Consider the following 12,137-nt stretch of genomic DNA (forward strand, 5'->3'; position numbering starts at 1 on the left):
GGTCAATCTGGGGAGAACTGACATCTTTACTATGTTGTTTTCCAATTCATGAATATGGTATGTCTATTTATTTAGGTCCTTGACTTCTTCCATCAACATTTTGTGATTTTTATCATCTAGATCCTGTACATGTTTTGTTAGATTTAAAAGTATTTAGTTTTCTTTGGAATTACTATAAATGTTACTGTGTTTAAAATTTTTGTTTCCACATGTTCATGTTAGTATGTAGAAATGCTGCTGACTTTTAAAAATTGAAGTATAGTTGATTTACAATGTTGTGTTAGTTTCAGGTGTATAGCAAAGTGATTCGTGTGTGTGTGTGTGTGTGTATATATATATATATATATATATATATATTCTTTTTTAGATTCTTTTCCCTTATAGGTTTTTACAAAGTATTGAGTATAGTTCCCTGTGCTATATGGTAGAACCTTGTTGCTTATGTATTTTATGTATAGTACTGTGTATATGTTAATCCAAAACCCCTAATTTACCCCTCCCTCCACCTTCCCCTTTGGTAACTGTAAATTTGTTTTCTATGTCTGTGGATCTATTTCTGTTTTGTAAATAAGTTCATTTGTATCATTTTTTTAGGTTCCACATATAAGCAATATCATATGATATTTGTCCTTCTCAGCCTGCATTACTTCACTTAGTATGATAATCCCTAGGTCCATTCATGTTGCTGCAAATGGCATTATTTCATTCTTTTTTATGGCTGAGTGTTAAAATGCTGTTGATTTTTGCACTTGGAATTTTTATCCTCCAAACTGCTCAACTCACTTACTAGTTCTACTAGGTTTTTTTGTAGACTCCTTGCTATTTTACATAGATAACTTTTTCATCTGAAAATAGAGACAGTTTGATTTCTTCTTTTCCGATCTGTGTGACTTTTATTTCCCTTTCCTGCTCTATTACAATGGCTAAAACTTGCAGTATTATATTGAAAAAGAATAATAAGAGCAGACATTCTTGCCTTGTTCCTGATCCTGGAAGGAAAGCATTCAGTCTTTCACCAATAAGTATAATGTAATATGGAGGTCTTGTAGATGCTCTTTATCAAGTTGAGGAATTTACCCTCTAATACTACCTTGTCGAGAGTTTTATATCATGATTGGATGTTGAATTTTGTGAAGAACTTTTTTTGTATCAATTGATATGATCATATGATTTTTCTCCTTTATTCTGTTGATATCATATGTTACATGGACTGATTTTCAAATGCTGAACCAGCCTTGCACACCTGAAATACTTACCATTTGTCATGGTATATAGTTCTTTTTATACATTACAGTATTGGTGTGCTAATATTTGGTTGAAGATTTATGCATCTAAGTTCATGAGAGATATTAGTCTGTAGTTTTCTTTTTTTTGGTAATGTCTTTATCTAGTTTTGGTATCAGAGTAATACTAGCTTCATAAAATGAGTTGGAAAGTGTTCCTTCCTCTTCTCTCTCAGAATAGATTGTGTAAAATTAGTGGGTTTTTTTTTTTTTAATTTTAGTAAAATTCTCCTGTGAAACCATCTGGGCCTGGACACTTCTTTTCCAGGAACTTTAAAATTACCAATTCAATTTCTTTAATGGCTACAGGACTATTCAGTTTAATTCATCTTGATTTAGTATGTGGTTTTCTGGACTTGGTCCATTTCTTCTAATTTATGAGCATAAAACTTTTTGTAGTATTTCCTTGTTATCTTTTTAATGGTTGCATATATGTATATAGTGGTATATCAGGTTTCACTCCTGATTTTGGTGATTTGCATCTTTTTACCTTTGTCAGTCTTATTAGAGGTTTATCAATTTTATGGATTATTTTGAAGAACCAGCTTTCTTTCTTTCATTGATTTTTATCTATTATTTTTTTTAATTTTCAGTTTCACTGATTTCTGTTTTTTTTATTATAAATGATTTATTTATTTTTTAACATAGAGGAAGCTTGGTGGTGGATACATAGCCATGCAATGTTTTTATGACTGAGTTAAAGTTCAGGCTCTCTTTCTTATAGAATGTAAATGTGTACCAACACATGTATATGTAATTGTTATAAAAATTAAGCTTAGTCACTAAAAGAAGATTTGCTGTCTGAACTTTCTTCTATATTTTTTTCACCTCCACCGTCAGGCACTGGAGCATCTGGCCTCTCTAGAAGATCTGGGTCTAGTCCTTCTGATATCATTTTGTTTCTTACTGCCATCACTGGAACACCCACCCATTTTGAGATGTCTGGCATATCTTAGATCCTTGGCTACAGTTAAGATATTTTCTGGTGTTACTTCACTTTCCTGTGGTCCAGAGTCTTGTAAACTGTTCTGCTGTGATTGCTCTGAAGTGGTTTCAGAATGTGTTTCATTTGTGATCCTAGTGACACTTATAGGAGATACTTCAAACGTGACATCATCTAGCCCTGGGATAGATGATAAGTTTGCATCTAAAATATTGAGAGTTGTTTCAATTTGCTGGATACAAAGAGAAAGGTCTGCCAGTTTCTCCTCACAAACTGTAGAAAATCGGTTGAGAAACTGTACACTGTGCACCACAAATTGGTTTAGAAATGCCACCGTTCTGTTCTGTTGAACAGCTGGCACCTTAGTCAGGTCTATGCCTGACCCCATGAGAGGAAGCCCATCCTCAGCCATCTCCTCTCTGTTCTTTATTATTCTCTTCATTCATCTTTTTGGATTTATTTTGCTCCTTCTTTTTCTAAGCTCTTGAGGTGTAGGAGCTTCATTTATTAACTTGAAAGTTTTCCTCTTCCAATGTATGCATTTAGTGCTATACATTTCTCTCAGTGCTGCTGTTTTAACTGTGCCTTATCAATTTTGATATGTTGTATGTTCATTTTTATTCTATGTATTTTTTATTCCATTTGAGATTTCCTCTTTGACCCAGGGATTATTTAGAAGTGTGTTTTAAAATTTCCAAGTGTTTGGAGATTTTCCTGTTGTCTTTCTGTTATTGATTTCTCATTTGATTCTGTGTTCTGTACACAAGACAAAGATGGCCTCTGTATATTGCCACCCCACCCACCCCAGGTTGCTTACTTATTCACAGCAGGCTGAGACCCATTAGCTCAAAAGTCTGCCAGCACCAGACTAATATTTGTACACATCCAATTATTTTAAACACAACCAAATAAGCAGATTTTTAACTATTTAGAGCCTGTCTGCTTTATATACTCAAGAAACTGTGCCCAGCATATACTAGCCATAGGTAAAATAAACCCTGGGGTTATAAAGACCCCAAGACTCTGCTGCCTTTTGGGATTCCTGACCCAGAGACTCCCTTCCAGGCTGCTGAGTGAAATCACCTAGAGATGTAACCCCCTCTCTGATATCCCTCTCCTCTAGGAATTTCCTTGTCCTTCTCTCCCTGAGTATTGGCCTCTGTGCAGTGGCCTCTAGATGGTCTCATGCTGTGAGAGACTTCCCCCACATGCAAACCTGTCAAAGTGTCACTCAAATAAAGCTGTGTGTGCTACTGCCACCTCCTGGTCAAATGGTTTTCCTTGATCAGCCCCCAAATCCCTTGAACTCCCTATATTCCATTATGGTCAGACAGCACCACTTCATATAGTTTTAATTATTTTAAATGTGTTGAACTTGGTTTTATGGTCCAGGATGTGGCCTATCTTGGTGAATGTTCCATGGGCACTTGAAAACACTGTGTACTCTGCTATTGTTGGATCGAGTGTCAGTTAGATCCTGTTGGTTTATTGTGTTGTTAAGGTGTTCTATATTCTTGCTGATTTTCTGTCTAGTAGTTCTATATTTACTGAGAGTGATGTGTTGACATCCCCAACTATAAGGATGGATTTTATTACCTCTTTCATCTCTATCATGTAATGTCATGCTTTGTTACTTTAGTATTGTTATGTCTTCCTGGTGAAGTGACACTTGTATTATTATATAACATTCCTCTTTATCTCTAGTAATTTTCTTTGCACGTAAGTCTATCTACTTTATTTGATATTAATATAGCCCTTGTTGCATTTAATGATTAAATTTTGAAGTCACATCTTTTCCCATTCTTTTGCTTTTAGTTTACATATGTCATTGCACTGATATTTGGAGCTAATTTCTTGTGTACAACATGTTGTTGGATTATGTTTTTGATTCACACCCCCAACTGTCTTTTTTTTTTTTGGCTGTGTTGGGTCTTAGCTGCAGCATGCGGGATCTTTCGTTGTGGTGTGCGGGCTTCTCTCTAGGTGTGGTGTACGGGCATCTCTCTAGTTATGGCACATGGGCTCCAGAGCGCGTGGGCTCTGTAATTGCGGCATGCGAGCTCTCTAGTTGTGGTGTATAGGCTTAGCTGTCCCATAGCATGTGGGATCTTAGTTCCCCGAAAGGGGTCAAACCCGTGTCTTCTGCATTGGAAGGAGGATTCTCAACCACTGGACCACTAGGAAAGGCCCTTTTTTTTTTTAATTGAAGTATAGTTAATTTACAATGTTGTGTTAGTTTTAAGTGTACAAAAGTGACTGTTATACATACATATATATATATATAATTTTTCAGATTCTTTTCCATTGTAGGTTATTACAAGATATTGTAATAATTGAGTATAGTTCCCTGTGCTATACAGTAGATCTTGCTGTTTACCTATTTTATATATAGTAGTGTGTATATGTTAATCCCAAATTCCAAATTTATCTCACCCGCACCAAACACTATCCCCTTTGGTAACCATAAGTTTGTTTTCTATGTCTGTGAGTTTATTTCTGTTTTGTAAATAAGATCCTTTGTATCATTTTTTAGATTCCACATATAAGTGATATCATATGATATTTGTCTTTCTCTCTCTGACTTACTTCAGTTAGTATGATAATCTCTAGGTCCATCCATGTGGCTGCAAATAGCATTATTTCATCCTTTTCAACGGCTGAGTAATATTCCATTTTATATCTCTATCTACCTACCACATCTTCTTTATCTGTTCATCTGTTGACAGACATATAAGTTGCTTCCATGTCTTGGCTGTTGTAAATAGTGCTGCTATGAACATTGTGGTGCATGTATCTTTTCAAATTAGAGTTTTCTCCAGATATATGCCCAGGAGTGGAATTGCTGGATCGTATGGTAACTCTATTTTTAGTTTTTTAAGGAACCTCCATACTATTCTCCATAGTGGCTGTATCGATTTACATTCCCACCAACAATGTAGCAGGGTTCATTTTTCTCCACACCCTCTCCAGCATTTATTATTTGTAGACTTTTTAATGATGGCCATTCTGACTGGTGAAAAGTGATACCTCATTGTAGTTTTGATTGGCATTTCTCCAATAATTAGTGATGTTGAGCATCTTTTCATGTGCCTCTTGGCCATCTGTACGTCTTCTTTGGATAAATATCTATTCAGGTCTTCTGCTATTTTTTGATTGGGTTGTTTGTTTTTTTGTTATTGAGCTGCATGAGCTGTTTGTAGATTAATCCCTTTTTGGTCGTGGCATTTGCAAATATTTTCTCCCTGTCCATAGATTGTCTTTTTGTTTTGTTTATGGTTTCCTTTGCTGTGCAAACGCTTTTAAGTTTAATTAGGTCCCATTTGTTTATTTTTTGTCTTTATTTCCATTACTCTGAGAGAAGGATCCAAAAACATATTGCTGCAATTTATGTCAGAGTGTTCTGCCTACGTTTTCCCCTAGGTGTTTTATAGTATCTGGTCTTACATTTAAGTCTTTAATCCATTTTGAATTTATTTTTGTGTTTGGTGTTAGAGAATGTTCTAATTTCATTCTTTACATGTAGCTGTCCAGTTTTCCCAGCACCACTTAATGAGGAGACTGTATTTTCTTCATTGTATATCCTTGCTTCCTTTGTCATAATTGACCATAAGTGTGTGGGTTTATTTCTGGGCTTTCTATCCTGTTCCATTCATCTATGTCTGTTTTTGTGCCATTACCATACTGTTTTGATTGCTGTAGCTTTGTTGTAGAGTCTGAAGTCAGGGAGCATGATTCCTCCAGTTCCAGTCTTCTTTCTGAAGATTGTTTTAGCTATTTGGGATCTTTTATGTTTCCATACAAATTTAAAAACTTTTTGTTCTACCTGAGTGAAAAGTGCCATTGGTAGTTTGATAGGGATTGCATTGAATCTGAAGATTGCTTTAAGTAGTATGGTCATTTTAACAATATTGATTCTTCCATTCCAAGAACATGGTATATCTTTCTGTCTTCAATTTCTTTCATCAGTGTCTTATAGTTTTCAGAGACAGATCTTTTACCTCCTTAGGGAGGTTTATTCCTAGGCATGTTATTCATTTTGATGTGATGGTAAATGGGATTGTTTCCTTAATATATTTTTCTGATCTTTCATTGTTAGTGTATAGAAATGCAAGAGATTTCTGTATATTAATTTTGTATCCAGCAACTTTACCATATTCATTGATGAGCTCTAGTAGTTTTCTGGTAGCATCCTTAGGATTTTCTATGTATAGTATCATGTCATCTGGAAACAGTGACAGTTTTACTTCTTCTTTTCTAATTTGGATTCTTTTTATTTCTTTTTCTTCTCTGATTCCTGTGACTAGGACTTTCAAAGCTATGTTGAATAAAATTGGCAAGAGTAGGCATCCTTCCTTGTCTTGTTCCTAATCTTAGAGGAAATGCTTTCAGCTTTTCACCGTTGGGAACGATGTTGGCTGTGGATCTGTCATATATGGCCTTTATTATGTTGAGGTATGTCCCCTCTATGCCCACTTTCTGGAGAGTTTTTATCATAAATGGGTGTTGAAATTTGTCAAAAGCTTTTTCTGCATCTATTGAGATGATCATATGGTTTTTATTCTTCAATCTGTTAATGTGGTGTATCACACTGATTGATTTGTAGATATTGAAAAATCCTTGCATCCCTGGGATAAATCCCACTTGATCATGGCATATGATTCTTTTAATGTATTGTTGGATTCGGTTTGCTTGTATTTTGTTGAGGATTTTTGCATCTATGTTCATCAGTAATATTGGCCTATAATTTTTTTTTAATATCTTTGTCTGGTTTTGGTATCAGGATGATGGTGGCCTCATAAAATGAGTTCAGAAGTGTTCCTTTCTCTGCAATTTTTTGGGAATAGTTTCAGAAGGATAGGTATTAACTCTTCTCTAAATGTTTGATAGAATTCACCTGTGAAGCCATCTGCTTCCGGACTTTTTTGGGGGGGCAGTTTTTAAATCACAGTTTCAATTTCAGTACTTGTGATCAATCTGTCCAAATTTTCTATTTCTTCCTGGTTCAGTCTTGGGAGACTGTATGTTTCTAAGAATTTGTCCATTTCTTCCAGGTTGTCCATTTTATTGGCATTTAGATGCTTATAGTAGTCTCTTATGATCCTTTGTATTTCTGTGGTGTTCATTGTAACTTCTCCTTTTCATTTCTAATTTTATTGATTTGAGCCCTCTCCCTTTGTTTCTTGATGAATCTGGCTAAAGGTTTATCAATTTTGTTTATCTTTTCAAAGAACCAGCTTTTCGTTTCATTGATCTTTTCTATTGTTTTCTTCATCTCTATTTCAGTTATTTATGCTCTGATCTTTATGATTTCTTTCCTTCTACTAACTTTGGGACTGAACCTGGGGCCCTGGCAGTGACAGCAGTGAGTCCTAACCACTGGACCACCAGGGGATTTCCTATTTTTTATTTTTTATTTTTTAATGGGGGTGTAGTTGATTTAGGATGTTGTGTTAATTTCAGGTGTATAGCAAAGTAATTTAGTTATACATATACATATATCCATTCTTTTTCAGATTCTTTTCCCATATAGGTTATTAAAGAATATTGAGGGCTTCCCTGGTGGCGCAGTGGTTGAGAGTCCGCCTGCCGATGCAGGGGACATGGGTTCGTGCCCCAGTCCGGGAAGATCCCACATGCTGCGGAGCGGCTGGGCCTGTGAGCCATGGCCGCTGAGTCTATGCGTCCGGAGCCTGTGCTCTGCAACGGGAGAGGCCACAACAGTGAGAGGCCCGCGTACCACACACACACAAAAAAAGAATATTGAGTAGAGGTCCCTGTGCTGTACAGTAGTCCTTTTTGATTATCTACTTTATATATAGTAGTGTGTATATGTTAATCCCAATCTCCTAATTTATCCCTCCCCCTGCTTTCCACTATGGTAACCATAAATTTGTTTTCTGTATCTGTAAGTCTGTTTCTGTTTTGTAAATAAGTTCATTTGTATCATCTTTTTAGATTCTACCTATATGTGATGTCATATGATAGTTCTGTTTCTCTGTCTGACTTACGTAGTATGATAGTCTCTAGGTCCATCCATGTTGCTGCAAATGGCATTATTTCATTCTTTTTTTATGGCTGAGTAATATTCCATTGTATATATCTACCACATAAGTGGGTCTCTTGTAGACAGCATATATATGGGTCTTATTTTTGTATCCATTCAGCCAGTCTATATATTTTGGTTGGAGCATTTAATCCATTTACATTTAAGGTAATTATTGATATGTATATTCTTATTGCCATTTTGTTAATTGTTTAGGATTTGTTTTTGTAGGTCTTTTTTCTTCCCTTCCTCTTCTATTCTCTTCTCTTGTCATTTGATGACTATCTTTAGAGTTGTGTTTGGGTTGCTTTGTGTGTGTGTGTATCTATTGTAGATTTTTGGTTTGCAATTACCATAAGGTTTTGATATAACAGTCTATATATATATACAAGATTGTTTTAAGTTGCTGGCCTCTTAATTTCAAATGCATTTCCAATATCCTACATTTGTACTCTCCTCATGATTGCTGGTTTTGATAGCATATTTGTGTATGGATGATTTCCTACCTTTATTGCATGTTTGCCTTTACCAGTGAGCTTTCCCATTTGTAATTTTCTTGTTTCTAGTTGTTTCTTGTTCTAGTCCTTTTATTTTCTGCCTAGAGAATTTCCTTTAGCATTTGTTGTAAAGCTGGTTTGGTGGTGCCAAATTCTCTTAGCTTTTGCTTGTGGGTAAAGCTTTAAACTCTGTCAAATCTGAACGAGAGCCTTTCTGGTTAGAGTATTCTTGGTTGTAGGTTCTTCCCTTTCATCACTTTAAATACATTGTGCCACTCCCTTCTGGCCTGCAGTTTCTGCTGAAAAATCAGCTGATAACCATATGGGGATTCCCTTGTATATTATTTGTTGCTTTTCCCTTGTTGCTTTTTAATATTTTACCTTTGTCTTTATTTTTTGTCAGTTTGATTAATATGTGTCTTGGTGTGTTCCTTCTTGGGTTTATCCTGTATGGAACTCTTATCCACTTCCTGGATTTGGGTGACTGTTTCCTTCCCCAGGTTAGGGAAGTTTTCAGGTAATACCTCTTCAAATATTTTCTCAGGCCCTTTCTCTCTCTCTTCTCCTTCTGGGAACCCTCTAATGCAAATATTAGTGTACCTGATGTTGTCCCAGAACTGTTGTCTTAAACTGTCCTCATTTCTTTTTATTCTTTTTTCTTTCTTCTGTTTGGCAGCAGTGATTTCCACTACTCTGTCTTCCAGCTCACTGATCTGTTCTTCTGCCTCATTTAGTGTAGTACTGATTAATTTTAGTGTATTTTCCTTTCAGTTATTGTATTCTTCAACTCTGTTTGGTTGTTCTTTATATTTTCTAATTCTTTGTTAAAAACTTCTAATTTCTCGCTCTGTGCATCCATTCTCCTCCCAAGTTCTTTAATCATCTTTACAATCATTACTCTGAACTCTATTTTGGTTAAACTGCCTATCTCCATGTCACTTAGTTCTTATTCTGGGGTTTTATCTTGTTCCTTCATCTGAAATATATTCCTTTGTGTTAATTGCTATTTGTATTTTTATGTATGTGGTAGGTTGGTTATGTTTCTCAACCTTGGAGAAGTGGCCCTCTGTACGGGATGTCCTGTGTGTCCCAGCAGTGCACTCCTCTCTCGTCACCCAAAGGCCAGGGGCCAGATGGTCCCCGGGTAGTGTCCAGCCTGAGTTTGTGGACTCTGTCTGCAGGCTGCAGGACTGTAGTTTTCTTGCTTTTAGTGTATGCCTCCTGGTGGGTGAGGCTTGTCTAGAGACTTGTGCAGGTTTCCTGCTGGGAGGGGTTGGTGACTGCTCCCTTGTGGGTGGGGCTGGGTCTTGGTCCTCTAGTGGGCAGGGTCATGTCTCGGGGCATATGTAGAGGCAGTTTTGGGTTTAGGAAGTCTTTAGGCAGCCTGTCTGCTGATGGGTGGGGCTGTGTTCCCACCCGGTTTGTTGTTTGGCCTGAGGCATCACAGCACTGGAGCCTGCAGGCTGTTGGCTGAGGCCAGGTCTTGGTGGCAAAATGTCTGCCTCCAGGAGAACTCATGCGATTGAATGCTCCCTGATATATCCACCACCAGTGTCTATATCCCCATTGTGGTCCACAGCTGCTCTCTGCCTCCCCAGAAGACCTCTAAGACCAGCAGGTAGGTCTGGCCCAGGCTCCTCTCATATTACTGCTTTTGCTCTTGTTCTCAGTGCATGTGAGATTTTGTGTGCACCCTTTAAGAGTGCAGTCTCTATTCCCCCTAATCCTGTGGAACTCCTGCAATCAAGCCCCACTGGTCTTCAAAGCCAAATGCTCTGGGAGCTCCTCTCCCTGGTGCCAACCCCCTGGGCTGAGGGTCCTAACATGGGGCTCAGAACTCTCCTGTGGGAGAACCTCTGTAATATAATTATCTCCAGTTTGTGGGTCACCCACCAGGAGGGTATGGAGTTTGATTATATCTAGAGTCCGCCTCTGCTACCAGTCTCGTTGTGGTTCCATCTTTATGTCTTTAGCTGTAGAGGGTCTTTTCTGGTAGGTTTTAATTTTTTCTTTTAATTAATTAATTAATTAGCTGTGCCAGGTCTTAGTTGAGGCATACAGGTTCTGTGCTGAGGCATGCGGGATCTTTGGTTATGGCATTCAGGATCTTTTAGTTGCAGCATGCAGGCTCTTAGTTGCAGCATGCGGGATCTAGTTCCCTGACTAGGGATCAAACCTGGGTCCCCTGCATTGGGAGTGTGGAGTCTTAACCACTGGACCACAAGATAAGTCCCCAGTCTTTTTCAACGATGGTTATTCTGCAGGTTGTTGTGACTTTGGTGTGCTCATGAGAGGAGGTGAGCTTCGGGCCCTTCTATTCTGCCATCTTAATTGCTCTCTCTCAACTGTGTCTTTTAAATGGTGTATTTAGACCATTTATCATTTACTAAATTTCCATATCAGTTATCAATGACATGTTGGGACTTAAGTCTGCCATTTTGTTATTTATTTTCTGTTTGTTTCCTCTGTTTCTCATTCCTTATTTTCTCTTTCCTTACCTTCCTGTGGGTTGTTTGAATATTTTTTAGGATTCTACACTGGTTTATAGTTTTTCAATTCATTGTTCTGGGTTTTTTTGGTTTGTTTGTTTATTTAATTATGGCTGCGTTGGGTCTTCGTTGCTGTGCTCAGCCTTTCTCTAGTTGCAGTGAGCAGGGGCTACTCTTCATTGCGGTGCGCGGGCTTCTCGTTGAGGTGGCTTCTCTTGTTGCAGAGCATGGGCTCTAAGTGCACAGGCTTCAGTAGTTGTGGTGCACGGGTTTAGTTGCTTCATGGCATGTGGGATCTTCCCAGACCAGGGATCAAACCTGTGTCCCCTGCACTGGCAGCCGGATTCTTCTTTTTTTTTTTTTTTTTAACATCTTTATTGGAGGATAATTGCTTTACAATGGTGTGTTAGTTTCTGCTTTATAACAAAGTGAATCAGTTATACATATACATGTGTTCCCATATCTCTTCCCTCTTGTGTCTCCCTCCCTCCCACCCTCCCTATCCCACTCCTCTAGGTGGTCACAAAGCACCAAACTGATCTCCCTGTGCTATGCGGCTGCTTCCCACTAGCTATCTATTTTACGTTTGGTAGTGTATATATGTCCATGCCACTCTCTCACTTTGTCACAGCTTACCCTTCCCCCTCCCCATATCTTCAAGTCCATTCCCTAGTAGGCCTGTGTCTTTATTCCCGTCTTACCCCTAGGTTCTTCATGACCTTTTTTTTTTGTCTTAGATTCCATATATGTTAGCATACGTTATTTGTTCTTCTCTTTCTGACTTACTTCACTCTGTATGACAGACTCTAGGTCCATCCACATCACTACAAATAACTCAATTTCATTTCTTTTTATGACTGAGTAATATTCCATTGTATATAT

General features: G+C 37.6%; 1 protein-coding gene and 1 pseudogene across 2 annotated transcripts in view; both read right to left on the bottom strand.

Annotated features, from left to right (window-relative positions):
• The window catches only part of C2CD6 (C2 calcium dependent domain containing 6), a gene marked incomplete at its 5' end in the record, with an annotated part of 145,025 nt that overhangs the window by 15,658 nt on the left and 117,230 nt on the right, over positions 1-12,137 (bottom strand).
• LOC308621834 (WASH complex subunit 3-like) lies at positions 1,512-2,745 on the bottom strand (annotated as a pseudogene). Its single transcript has one exon. The product of its transcript is annotated as a WASH complex subunit 3-like (transcript).

This window comes from Mesoplodon bidens (assembly GCF_964165515.1).
Source record: "Mesoplodon bidens genome assembly, chromosome: 8".
Classification (NCBI taxonomy): domain Eukaryota; kingdom Metazoa; phylum Chordata; class Mammalia; order Artiodactyla; family Ziphiidae; genus Mesoplodon; species Mesoplodon bidens.